Consider the following 13,019-nt stretch of genomic DNA (forward strand, 5'->3'; position numbering starts at 1 on the left):
TGATGCATTTCTAGGGTGGTGATATAAATCAGGCTCTTTAACACTCCCCACTCTCTTTTTTTCGTTCTCTTTGCCTCTCTGCCTCAAATTTTGTCTTTTTATGATTTGCACATGCGAAAACAACTTTCACCTATATTAGCCCCCCTCAGCAAGACTAATATTGACAGTGATGAAAGTGCCAATTATCACGACTTGCTGTTTCCGCCATCGTGTGTGGACTTGGGGTTGTGTATGCATTTTAGTAGAATGGGTTTGACTCAAATGGGCACATGCTAAAGTTCAAGGCTCAGTGAAGATGTGTGTATCCCAGTTGGCCTACAGCAGTGCCTCCGAGGCAGAGCCTAACGGCAGGGTGCCTCCCTGCTTAGAGAAAAATAGTTACCTTGCACCAATCCATATCCTGTAGCTTAAAAACGAGGCGGGCTGCGGACAGAGCTGGGGCTTTAATGAGAGGCCGGTGCCAGGAATGTATGGGCAGGTTTATTTAGTCAAGATCAGTGATCTGTTTTTCTAGGATCCCTATTATGCCTAATGAATACAAACATGAACTGAGAAAGACAGGGATGCCTGGAAAACAAGGATGGCTTTGCTTCCCTTCATCTTTCTTTCCTTCTCCCCACCCTTCTCCTTTCCTCTTCAGCTCCAGGAACTTTCCAAGGGCATAACTCTAGATTTGATTAGATGGCTAATCCACCAACACTGAGGCATAACAAGACCCACTGACTCATATCAACCAAGTGAGGAAGCCTCCATGCAGAGACGTGTGTGCATGTGTGTAAGTGAGAGAAACATTTGTACCTGTGTAGCTGTACTCCATGTCAATGGTCACCATACAGGGCATGTACCATATGCTATCTATTAGCATACAGCTGTTTTTGCTACTTCCCAGAAAGTTTTTACAAGGAATTAGCTGTGGCTCTGTTACGGGTTGTTAGGCACAGCCTTAGGGGAGGATGTGGCAATGTGGAGCAATACCAGATTTAAGGAAGTGGCAATCGACGAGAAGACAGTTAAAGGTCAGTACATTAGGCCTAGTGGATAGAGTTCTAAGAAAACAACAATCGGCAGGTTAGTGGAGGAACCACATTGTTGTTCTGTGGCACTCGATAATGTTTACGAAAGTAGTGATACCACAATTTATGAACTGGATTTGTTTTTTTTTTCCTTAAAGTTCAAATTGTGTACGAGTTTGATTTATCTGTGCAGGTTGAAATTGGATAATGAAATTCAAATACCAATGGAAATGGAATGTAAACAGCATCCAAAAAAGTGCTCAATCAACTGTCAAAACAGATATTTATTGATTCTGGGGACTACTGCTGCACATGGCTGTCGTACCCTGCTGAGAGAGTGATAGACGCCTGGCTGACCCTTATGTTTTTTCGACCTGGATCAGGTGCTGTGACTGACAGTCCAACACCATAAAGAGAGCCGCAACCCTACACGTGTCCAGCCTCAAACTAAAACCTTTCCCCCAGATTTGCTGTCACCCTGCAGGCTGGCTTTTACCACAGGATGTTTTGGGAAAGCTCAGAGAAGTTGATACAGCTCCAAATTAAACTGGTTTTCTGGTAAAAAAAAAAAAAAAGGGAAAGGAAAATAAAGAAAAACAAAAGATGGTGGCCTCAAAGTTAGAAGCTTTCATCTATAAATATGATATTTTATTCAGCTGTGAACATTGCACTGCTTCACTTCATTAGCTACAGCTGTGTTATTAAGTCTCATTTATTTATATCTACTTATGTATATGTAATATTACTGATCTCATCAAATATTTGAATAAACTGTAAAGGCAAACTCTCATTCCATGTCTAGATACGCTGATACTAACCTCATGTTTATTATCAAGCACAGGTTTGGGACCCCATTTCCATCGTTCTCATCTGCAAACAGTTTTGTGTTTTAGCGTTCCAAGAGAATATTTCAATACCATAAAGACAGCAAACCCAGACATACAATATAATGCAATATGTATATTTATGTACAGAGCGGACGAAAGCCAGGAACACATTGTTAGCCCTGTTCTGAGAAATGAATAGAATGAATATTTTGTGGGGGAGGGGAATGCATGAAAGATAAACTGAAGATGAGCAAACAAGCATATAGAAAGGATTAATGGCATTTGAAAGGAGTCTAGACAAGAGGATTTAGAGAGAAAGCATTTCAGGGAGGAAAGACGAGAATGAAAGGAGAAATCATAGAATTAAATATGTTCTCCTCTTGGAATATGAGTCAGTGTTTAATCATCTGGTCTCCACTGGGTTAGTTTAGAGTTGGAAAATTGTTTCTGGGAATTATCAGTATAGGGTTATGGGAGAATTCACACGTACAGGTTTCAAACTTCTATGTTCTGACCTCTCAGTCCCTCCAAATAGGGTGTCATGAGGAAATGCAAAAAAATTGTTTCACATTGCTGAGAAAAGCTCACGTTTTTATCAGACTGAAGAATTTGACCACTGCAGGGAGGTATAATGCTGTTGTATATGAACAAAGTTAGTAACCAGCAGCAAGTTGAGCCATGCTAATAGCTAAATGAAGCTTTGTTAGTTTGACTGAGTAGTAACATTTGAGTTGTTGTTGTGACAGTAGTAACAAGTTATCCCCCACCCTACCTTGAACTTTCCAACTTTTGGATTGCTTCTATTGACTATACAGGATTTCCCTGCATAGATGTTTCAGCCAGAGCAAAACAGCCTGTAAAACAGATTTTCTTTACATATTTTGTTAATGATGGTTTTAATCAAAAGCAATACTTATGTTGATGGATAATAAGGTAACACATACGTTTCATTTACTTTACAAAAGGCCAATTATGCTTATTATTGCTTTGCATTCCAAAGACCTATTCTAAGCCAAGAGAATCACAGCTAAGCCAAAGAAACATGATTAAGCAGGTGGTTGGCACACCAAGAGTTTATCTAAAAGGCTTTATCTACAACATATTGGAATTATGTTATTATTCTATTTTTTATGTCCTATAAATACGTTTGAACATCTTGAAAGCTAGTTTATAAACTGTATCAAGTTTTTTTTCTGTATTTCCGAGCATATATTTGTGATATATGAATGCTAATTTTTTAGAAGACTTTAAGCTCTGAGTAAAGAAATCATCAGACTTCAGTGGTTAGTGGTCAGGACCTTCAAATCCAGTTCTCCTGGTGTTGATAATATCCAACTACAAACAACGAACAAAAATGATTCTTCAAGGATTCAGTGAAGTTTACAGGATACAGACGGCATTCTGGGGAGCTTGTCTGTCCACGGATCCTGGACACATAGCTCCAATTGTGTCTCCTCCTCTCATCTGCTCCCAGTTAGCAACATCTTGAATGCTGTACTGCAGCATGCTCCCATGTCATAAAACACACTGCTTCTCTTCTCACCATATCCTTCTCTTTCTTCCCTGTTTCTCTTGCTCTCCACCCCTCTACTTTTGTCTGGCACTTTGGTTGGAAGATGTTTTTCTCACTTTTTTCTCCCCTCCTAAACCACGGAAAAAGCAGCACGCGTCCAGCTGCATCTTGGTCCGGACACGCGGTTGTTAAATACTTTGAAAAATGAATGTCTCAATGGCATCATTCTCGTCTGCGTCCCGTCTCTTTTTATGTCTGCTTGTGAAAGTGTGAAATATCTAAGGCAGCTGAGAACTTCATTACTTTGAGCCTGCCGCTGAACAGTGGAGAACATCGCTTTTGAGTCTTCACCACCTTACCCTGCAAAGCGTGGATTTTGTGGTGGTCACATTGCCCCCCCCTCCCTTCCATTTGCAGCTCTTGCTGAGCAATGGTGCAGGGCGAGCCTGGGTTGCCTTTAATCAGAGAGATGTATGGAGGGAGAGCACGGGCCTAATGGCAATTAACGCTTGTTCATCTACAAGCTCTGGCCTTGAATGCTTTCAAATCCATCACCCAGCACATGAGGGAGACAACCCAATTCATAACCATCCTCCCTGCAGTCTGCAGTGTCTCTGTCCTGCTTAAAAAAGGAAGTGATAGATCGGACTCTTAATAGCATGCATGGCCATACTTTATTTAGCTAAGTGGACTGGGGTAAAGTTGAGGCCTTCGTGGCTTGACAGATAACCCTTGCCTGTTTTGTGTTTCCTCCCATAAATCCTATTTTCTCCTGTCTGTCCGCGACGCAGATGCCCAAAAGAAGTACGGTCCAGAACTACCTCCGCTGCCTGAAGACATCGATGATGATGAAGATTCTGTGAAAATTATAAGATTGGTCAAGAATAAGGAGTCACTGATAAGTCACTTTGCCAGTCATCTTCAGACACTATGTATTTGATTTGCATTTAAGGTAAGATAAGAGATAAGATACGACTTTATTGATCCCACAACGGGGAAATTTTTGCCTCACCTCATTTAAGAGTTTTTAGCAGTTTTTAAATGTTCCGTATGCTTTTACTGAAGTTAGCAGCTTATAATAAAATATTGTAGCCTAGAGGTAAAAGCACCCACAATGGGCTGCAACGTCCCTGCTCTGATCTGCTTGTTGCGCTCTGCCTTTCTTCTACTGTCAGCTTTCATTAAAGGTATTAAATAAACAGTGGGTGCATATATTTCTCTTCAAATTATGTGATCTAGGCTTTGTTTGCTTATTCGTGTATTTCCAGCTACCTCTCTTAATTAAATCCACACAACAAGTCAAGCCAATACCATACATGCTTTTTGTGGGAATCCAGCCCACAACCTTGAAGTTGTAAGCACACCAAAACGGGCCACAATTACCCTGCTCTTGGGCATGAGTATTTTGAGTCAGTCTAGGCTTGGTGTCTGCGATCGGCTTCCTCTTCTACCCTGGTCAGTGTTGCTCTCTGACTGTGACAAGTCTCACATGTCCAAGCTCTTTAGACATTGTCTCAAACATAAACAACCACCCATCTCTCTCCGCCTCAGGCCCCAAATGCACTCGGACATGTTGGCTGACTTTCTCATTTTCACTCCACCCCTCGACATCCTCGGTGTCTGTATCGCCTGATGGCTGCCATTCCTTGCATTCCTCATGCCTTGTCAGCCAGACTGGCACATTTGGGAATGGGCTTCTGTAACGCCACCAAAGCTAGTTGGTTTTCGTTGGATTATCTGAACTCATTTTTTTCCATGATTATGTTGATTGTTCCTTTGTTTTGAAGTTATTTTCTTTATGTCCTTCAGCACATAAACACTCCACTACAAAAGTCCTTGATGGCTTTTGAAAAACCTCCTTCTGTCCTCTCAGCACTTTATTATGTTCTGAGGCCCTGCCCATCTTTGATCTGTGTCGGACATGTCCTGGCCCCGGCAGCCTCTATTTTCACTTTGTGGTTTTCACCCTGACCGCCATCTTGGCTCCATTCCGGCGCACTCCTCTCACCACACCCTGGGGGAAGGAGAACACACCTAAGCCATTTTTGGGTTCCTGCCTGTTGCATGTTCTCTGGAGCTGCTGAATGTAATAATGTGGCTTGGAGGAATTCTCGCTTTTTCCCTCTCACAACACACATTGTCGTGGATGCTTCCTGCTCTGGCCTCTCCCGAGCCCGTTGTTGGATCGCATTCCCCGAAACCATGAAGTGATTTACACCCGCCCTGGTCAGCTCAATCATCTGGGGGGTGTTATTCCATTACACGTCTTGATGTTTTTACTTTAACTGATTTGGTACCTTAAAATATCTGAAACACACATTTAATAATGTGTGATATTGTGTATTATTGCACAAAACTGAAGGTGTTAATTATGCAGAGTATATTTTGCAGTCACATAGTGGTTAGTTTATAGGTTACGGGTAGACACTGGTTCCTGTGTCTGAAGTAAAAAGGTGCTGTGCCCCTAGTGTTTTTCTAAGAGGTCAGTACAAGGTTACGTTTATAAATTCATTGTGGCCCTTTATATTTGATCATTCGACAGTATTGCCACAATATTGTTGCAGCGGTGGCTCAATTTCCTACCAGTATATTTAATTTAGTTTATTCCCTACAGACTCAAAAACAAAACAGCCTACATTTGTTGGGTTTATAGCAGGAAATCAATTCATTATACGGTGTTTTTATCTGATACAAACTCCCAACCACATTGCATGAAAATGCATTAATTTTTTTCAGGTAATAGTGTCAGCCACTGATATTGCGGTTGCAACTAATTCCACAGCAGTGAGAAAATAAAACTAAAGGAATACAGTAACACGGTACACACTGCAGTAACGGGAAACAAGTTTCAGTCTGAAGTTGCAACACAGTGGTGCCCAAAGGACCCACAGGGAACAGCTGCTGCCCATAATCTCCCATGCTTATAATTTAGGCCTGACCATGGTGTGGACAACAGTAGGATTATAGTGCAGGGCACAGTTTATTCTGTGGATGCATGAAAGAAAACAATGAATACTGAAGGATGGCTTTTGTGGCTGTGAGACGTCCCAGAAATGGCACATGTTACGGCTTGTGTTTGGAACCTACTATGGGTGCAAAGTCAAAGGAAACCTGAACACACTCTATTTTGGCTTCAATATTGAGCAAGAACAGGGATCCACACACTTTTGGTCATGACTTTCATCTAAATGTGAAAGTAAAACGTGTATTACTCAAACAGTTCACAAAGCAAGTAAAATACTGTAATAAACTTAAGGGACAGAAGTACATTATCGTCTACTATAGACATTTTGGCACCCAAAAGCTAGTCTGCTTGTGAGTGCATTTACCCAACTACCTCTGGACTCTCATTTGCTATGTCTTTGAAGTGGATCTGGCCCGAATGACCAGTTAGTTCTTGAATTAAGGAAGCAGCCAGTCACATAGATATTCATGGAGAAGTCAAAGCCATTCCGGCATCCAATAAAAGAGAGGAAAAAACAAAAAACCTCTAATTGTTCTGGGTCTGCATTCACCGCTACACCAAATTGATTTAGATGTTGCCCTTTAACTTGCAATTTCATATAATCAGTCTGAAAGTTGACATCATAACAACAGGGTTGTACAATATCTAATTTCCCTTACATCCCTCCTTATTTTGCTCTCTTTTATTTTCTCTGTCACATTTTGCCTCTTTCTTCCCGTTTCTCATTGTATAGCTCTGGATGACGCAGGGACTACAGTGTAGTTAGCACGAAGGCCTCTTGTACTCATGAGTCATTCATTAAGTTAATTGTGATTAGTGGAGTGGATTGTATTCAGTAGCTCTGATTAATTGCTATCCTTTCTTGGAACGTGACTTCATGACACATTTTAGAGAAACTGTAAAAAGTCTTCCCTCTCTTTGTGTTATACTCCCTGCTCTCCTGCTGCTGTCCCAAGTGGGCTGATTTATCAGCTCATATGTCGGGCCAGTGAAATAATTGGGTTTGGAGTACAGCATAAACATGTGCGCACATACAGATACATCAGCTCAACTGTGTCTTTTTATTGAAAGAATGTGTTATTTTGGATAAAGTTTCAGGGCTGTTTAGGTGGGGGTATAAATTGGAGCGTTGGAAGGGTTGCATCAGAGTCGAGTATGCGGCAGTGTAGCTGATATACTTGGGAAGTTTGCCTGCAGCGATAAAGGGCTCGAGTGCAGACTGAGTAATAGGAAAGCTGTAGACAAACGTTGGAGGAAATGTAGAATGCACTGGTGTTACACAATTTTTGTCTCTTAGCCACCCCCTCCCAAAAATCAGACAGGTCCATCAGTTTTGAGTTTGAGAGGCCTAAAACATTATCTTAACTGTTAGAAAGCAAATATTTCAGTCAAGACCATTATTGTCAAAAGAAGATATTTCCATCCATCTATTTTCTACTGCTTATCTAGAGACAGCACTATAAGCAGAGTTGTCAAGGTCTCCAGCTCTTCCAAAGGGAAACCGGTCATTCCAAGCCTGCCATTAGGCACTACCCCTCCCCTGGTTTAGGCAAAAACACTTCCGCTAGGACGTTTCTTTCTAGGAGTGCAGCACCATCTTGACTCTTAGTCCCTCCTGAAAGACTGAGGGCTTCACTTTTAGCTCAGACACCTTCAGACCGTCCACTTTTGCTACTCTTGTCCTATTTTTTTCCCGCTAACCATAGTTTGTGGCCATAAATGAGGGTAGGAACACAGGCCATTAAAACATTGCACATGCCGTGTCAGTCAGTCAATCTACCATTCCCTATTAATTCCCCACCCAGAATAGATGGACGCTGTTATTTCCAGCTGAGACCCATGGCCTTAGACTTAGAGTGCTAATTGTTATTTGCACAAATGCTCAGATACTCAGTGTGTTACTGTTCAAGACATTTGATTTTATTTTTGTTTTTCCAGTATTTTGTTGTTCTGGTATCTCTTCTGGTATTTTAATCTTCTTCATATTCCTCATTGTTTAAATTGTTGGTTAAAAAAACCGAGTGACATTTCCTTGTTGTGGAGGAGTCACAGTGTCACCCCAAAGCATCCTGGAAAATCCAAAACGCCCACAGAAGGGCACACCACTGCTGCTTAGGGTGACCATCACTATGATGTGAGAACATTAGAGGTTGACAAGCCTGCTGTGGTAGCCTCTGTTCCTCTCATTTGGATAGACTGGAAGCTGTGTGATGCAGATGTGAATAGCAGACTTGGACATGCTCGCCACATTTGCCCCGCTGTGCTCGCCTTCGTTTTTTTACATCACGTGCCGGCTCTCATTGCTGTTGGAAGAACATTCATTTACTTCACCCACTAAGTTCATCTTTAGTTATACTCCTACTAGCACTCCATCGCTGTTTTTTTCTTGTTCCAGAGTTGGGTTCATGGTTTTCATCTGGTTTTACTATCAGGGCCACTTTTTTCAGTCATTCTTGTGTGTTTCAACATTTTGTTGAACCCTTTTTATTTAAGTTAATCTAAACCTGTTGGGGTGTTTTGGAGTTCCTATGCTGTATTTACCTTCAGGTCAGAAGTATAGATTTTAAGGATTTTAAGGACCTTTCCTGTTTTGTCAGCACTGGGGCAAAATTAGCACTCCCTCCATCCCATTCTCCTTTAAATCTTCCATTCCAGGTTGTTAGGCATCATTAGCAGCTATAAAATCCCCTCTGCCAGGAATGTGACAGGACTGATGTCAGGCTCTATCACTCTCTTCCCTCTCTTCTTCCTTTTTTCTTTGTCTGCTTTGTGTTGTTGCTTTTTCCATTACGATTAGATGTCATTGGGTGCAGTTTAGTGGAAACAGTAGACTTCATAGTCCATGCCATCCAGTTGGCAATGCCAGTCTACATAATGTTCTGCCTGGCATCAGCTAGAACCAATCAATACAGACATACCACTAGCGGGCCTGGCCACCCGGCCACACCAGTAATTGAATACCAGTGGATCTGCTGGACTTCTCATTACAGACCCACAAATAGTACTGGTTAGACTTCAGAGCTATAGTAACTGCTGCACAAATTAATGTAGAGGGCATTATTATTTTAAATGCTCAAATTACATGATTGATGTCTGTGGATTGTCTTTGCTTAATAAGGTAGCTGATTGTTGCATTAAGACAGGAAGGTCTTGTGATCGATTCAGTTCATGACGTAGTTGGTTTTCCATGAATGACGTTCACAGGAATGAGCTGTTGGCAACTTGACATGCCATGCTTTTCTCATCTGTGGCAGACAGGCCTACTCTTCTCTCTGACACAATTAGGACGGTTGGATCATGGCTCCTCTGATTCCATTTGTCTGGAAGTCTTCATGAACACACTGATCCAGACAGCCAATGTCTGCCTCAACTGAGCCTGAACGGTATTCACGTTTAATTTGCACTGGTGTGAATGTACACAATTGCAGGTTTCCACAGTGAATATAGTGTGAGTGAAACTGCAAATCCTAGTTAGAAGTTCTTAACTGAGACCGTTATTGAATGAAGAGACTAGATAGATGTATATATTTAACAAAAATGACTTTCCTGTTGTCTGTTTACATCAAAATGGTGAGCAAGTAATGACGCTGGCTCGGAATGAATGGAGAAGCTAATGAGATTCATGCAGACAGCACACATGTTAGTGTTTTACAGATAAACCCATGTGCTTTAAAAGCAATACATCTTTCACTTGATGGATTGAGCCAGTGTCTTGGGGTGCTGCAAAGGAAGATGGAGTACTTCACTGTGTCGTGGTGTGTGTCTGTGGTGAGGCCTATGCTAAGCTGCCTACTCGGGCTATTTTTCCTGTCTACTTGCTTGATTTTTTCTTTAGGTTGACATGTGCTAATGTGAAGGCTCTTTGTGCTGATTTTTTGTATGATTGTACTATTATTTGTTTGCATATGCAAGATTGCACAATGTAAGAAGTATTAGTATTATTTCAGGTTGTAATGTAAAGTGTACATACATTATATGTTTGTGCATCAACTAGTGTGTCTGTGGGTATAAACTAGTCTTGCAAATTTACATCATTATAATAGAAATGTAAATTTGTGGGAACTCTGTCCAGAAAACTAGAGGTTAATATAGTCAGACGTGTATTTTCGTCCTGTCCAATAAAATCAGTACAAAGAATTGCAAAGTAGTTTAAAGCAGTCATGGAAAATCCTCTTATGTTTGTTCAAATGTGTGTAGTTGTACAACACTCAGTCAAGTGGCTATTAGACTGCCCCTGCAGCCTGTTGAGTTGTGAATGTGAAAACACATACGACTTCCAAAGCCACATCTGAGGCATTCCCAGATCCTAATCTCACAGCCCACCTAAATAAAACGTCTTCCTCCCAACATGTGTAATCATAAATGTGGACACACAACCCAGCGCTCTTACTGTTTTCCGCTCTGTGTCTGAGAGCCAGAGAGCTCAGAGGCTGAATGTGGGCATTGTTGCCCATCGGGCCGGCTGCTCCTCAGCGGCCCTAATTCCCAGCCCAAATGAGAAGCGGCATGTGAAAGTGCTGTTTTCTTTTACAGGGGATAACGACAGGGAAAAGACTAAACAATGTCAGAGCAGAGATAGACCGCTTCTGACACAACTGTCTCTTTGTAGGTACTTTCACACACACGCATATAGTACATAATGACTAAATATCTGGCACTGTCCAGCTTATTGCAAGGAGACGGCAATTCCACTTGGTCTACATGAATCACCATAGTGTCAGCACGGTGATTCATGCAAACAGTATGGAAACAAACACACACTCTTGGTGAGATAACCACACATTCATACCCAGATTCATGCACACAAATTCACAGGCACCTGTCTGAAGTTCTGAGGTGGGCAGTTAAATGTGTTTTCACAGCAACTGGGCAACTTGCTTAAACATTAAAGTTTAAAGAGGGAATGGAGGAAAGGAAAGAGGGGCTGTAGGAAGACAAATGATGGTGAGCTGTCTTGTTGGAGCGACCTCTGCATTACATTACCTGCCCGCTTCTCTACCCCTCCTGCTTTCTGTAATTATCATAATAAGGTCCCACAATTTGCCTTTTTTCAGTATACTTGTTAATTATAGCTGGTAGGTAAGGACTGAGGTTAAGGAAATAAAAAAGGAAACCAGAGCCTACTTAAGTGCTGAGAGGGAGTCTGGGAATGAAGGAGGAAGGGTACTTTGGGAGGAGTAGCTTTTATTAGTTACATTTGTAAGTGATTTAATAGAACAGGTGGAAAGTCATGAAACAGGTCACCCAAAGGGGATCGCAGCAGCTCTATTGCATCACCTAGAAAAATCATTTGACATAAAATCTCAAGCCCCTTTCACTGCTCTCCGACTTCTTTTTTATTCATTTTTGCAGCAATAATGTCGATTTACATCTGGACTCTAGCTAATTCGTTACAGTGCTATATTAATCTTTATAGGTGGCCATAACACTAAATGGATTTTCTGATCTTGACCAAATATACTAATCTTACATGAGTTTACTCCTTCTGAGCAGCGGCCTTCAAGAAAGTATGTAAGAACTCATAAATATGCTGGGCTCAGCGTGTGGAACGGTCATGCGTGTTATGTACGTGGGGCTCTATGCCATGTCAGTGAGGTAAGATGAAATGACACACTCCAACACCAGATATGATTGGAGGTAATTGTATTTTAATGTCCAGGAGGCCCATTCCCACTTTGTATTTGCTTTTTCCATGGTCGACATCTGGTGCGAAGATCTCCAGCATGTGTTTCCACTACACTCATATTTATACATCTAAACAGAGCAGTCAACACAGTGGTCAGCGGGAGTTTATTGTCGCCGTTACACTTTTGCTGTTAAGTGACATCATGTCAAAGCACGTCGGCGTCTCTGTCTGTTTGTTTTCATTTGTCAATCTCAATTTAGAGGGAGAAATAGTGTTTGTCAAATGCCACGGCGTTCGGCTCGGTTCAGAGGGCGATGTTTTGAGTGGTCGTTACGGTGTGAGGGCAGTGTGTTTGAAATGGATCGCTCTGCTTGTTTTCCCTGGCGGGTTAGGAATAGTGGAGTGGCTTTAGTTGTGGCCGTGGCGAAGGTAGAGAGATTCGAGCATCCATCTGTTCCACTGTGGGACTCACCAGACAGGCCACACATAGCCTGCCCCAGACCCCGAGACGTGTGATGAGCTGTGCCAAGACAACTAGCCAACTCTCTCGTCATCTGTGCAACCAGAGTACAAGCTAGCCAGCTTCCATCATGTCATCCAGCCATCCATCCACTCCATCAGCCAGGGGGCACTCTAACTGCCACATAAATACTCAGTTGGCCAGTGAACCTACGTGGCCAAATACGAGCTAACCAAACGTGATGAGAAATCCAACATTCAGCTTGTCTTACTTTTCTTATCTGCTGAAAGTTTTGTGGCATTACTGCGTGCTGACAGCTCACTGGACAATCTCATCTCCATTCCATTCCCTCTAATAAATGCACACTCTCATACATAAGGGGATCCAAATTTCAGCCCCTATTCTCTCTTTTTTTGTCTGCACTGAATGAGGTGTGAGCCATTTGTCATCACATAATTAATGTGGCTGCCATGTGAGCATGTGCGCTCCAGTGCATGCACTGCAAGGGGGGATAGCTTGATATGGACAAGCGTCACTCCACTTCTCCTCATCACACAACAGAGACTAAGCTGTTGGGCCAGCCCAACAATAACAATCAGATTCATTTAAGTGTTA

Source organism: Astatotilapia calliptera, chromosome 9 (assembly GCF_900246225.1).
Source record: "Astatotilapia calliptera chromosome 9, fAstCal1.2, whole genome shotgun sequence".
Taxonomy (NCBI): Eukaryota; Metazoa; Chordata; class Actinopteri; order Cichliformes; family Cichlidae; genus Astatotilapia; species Astatotilapia calliptera.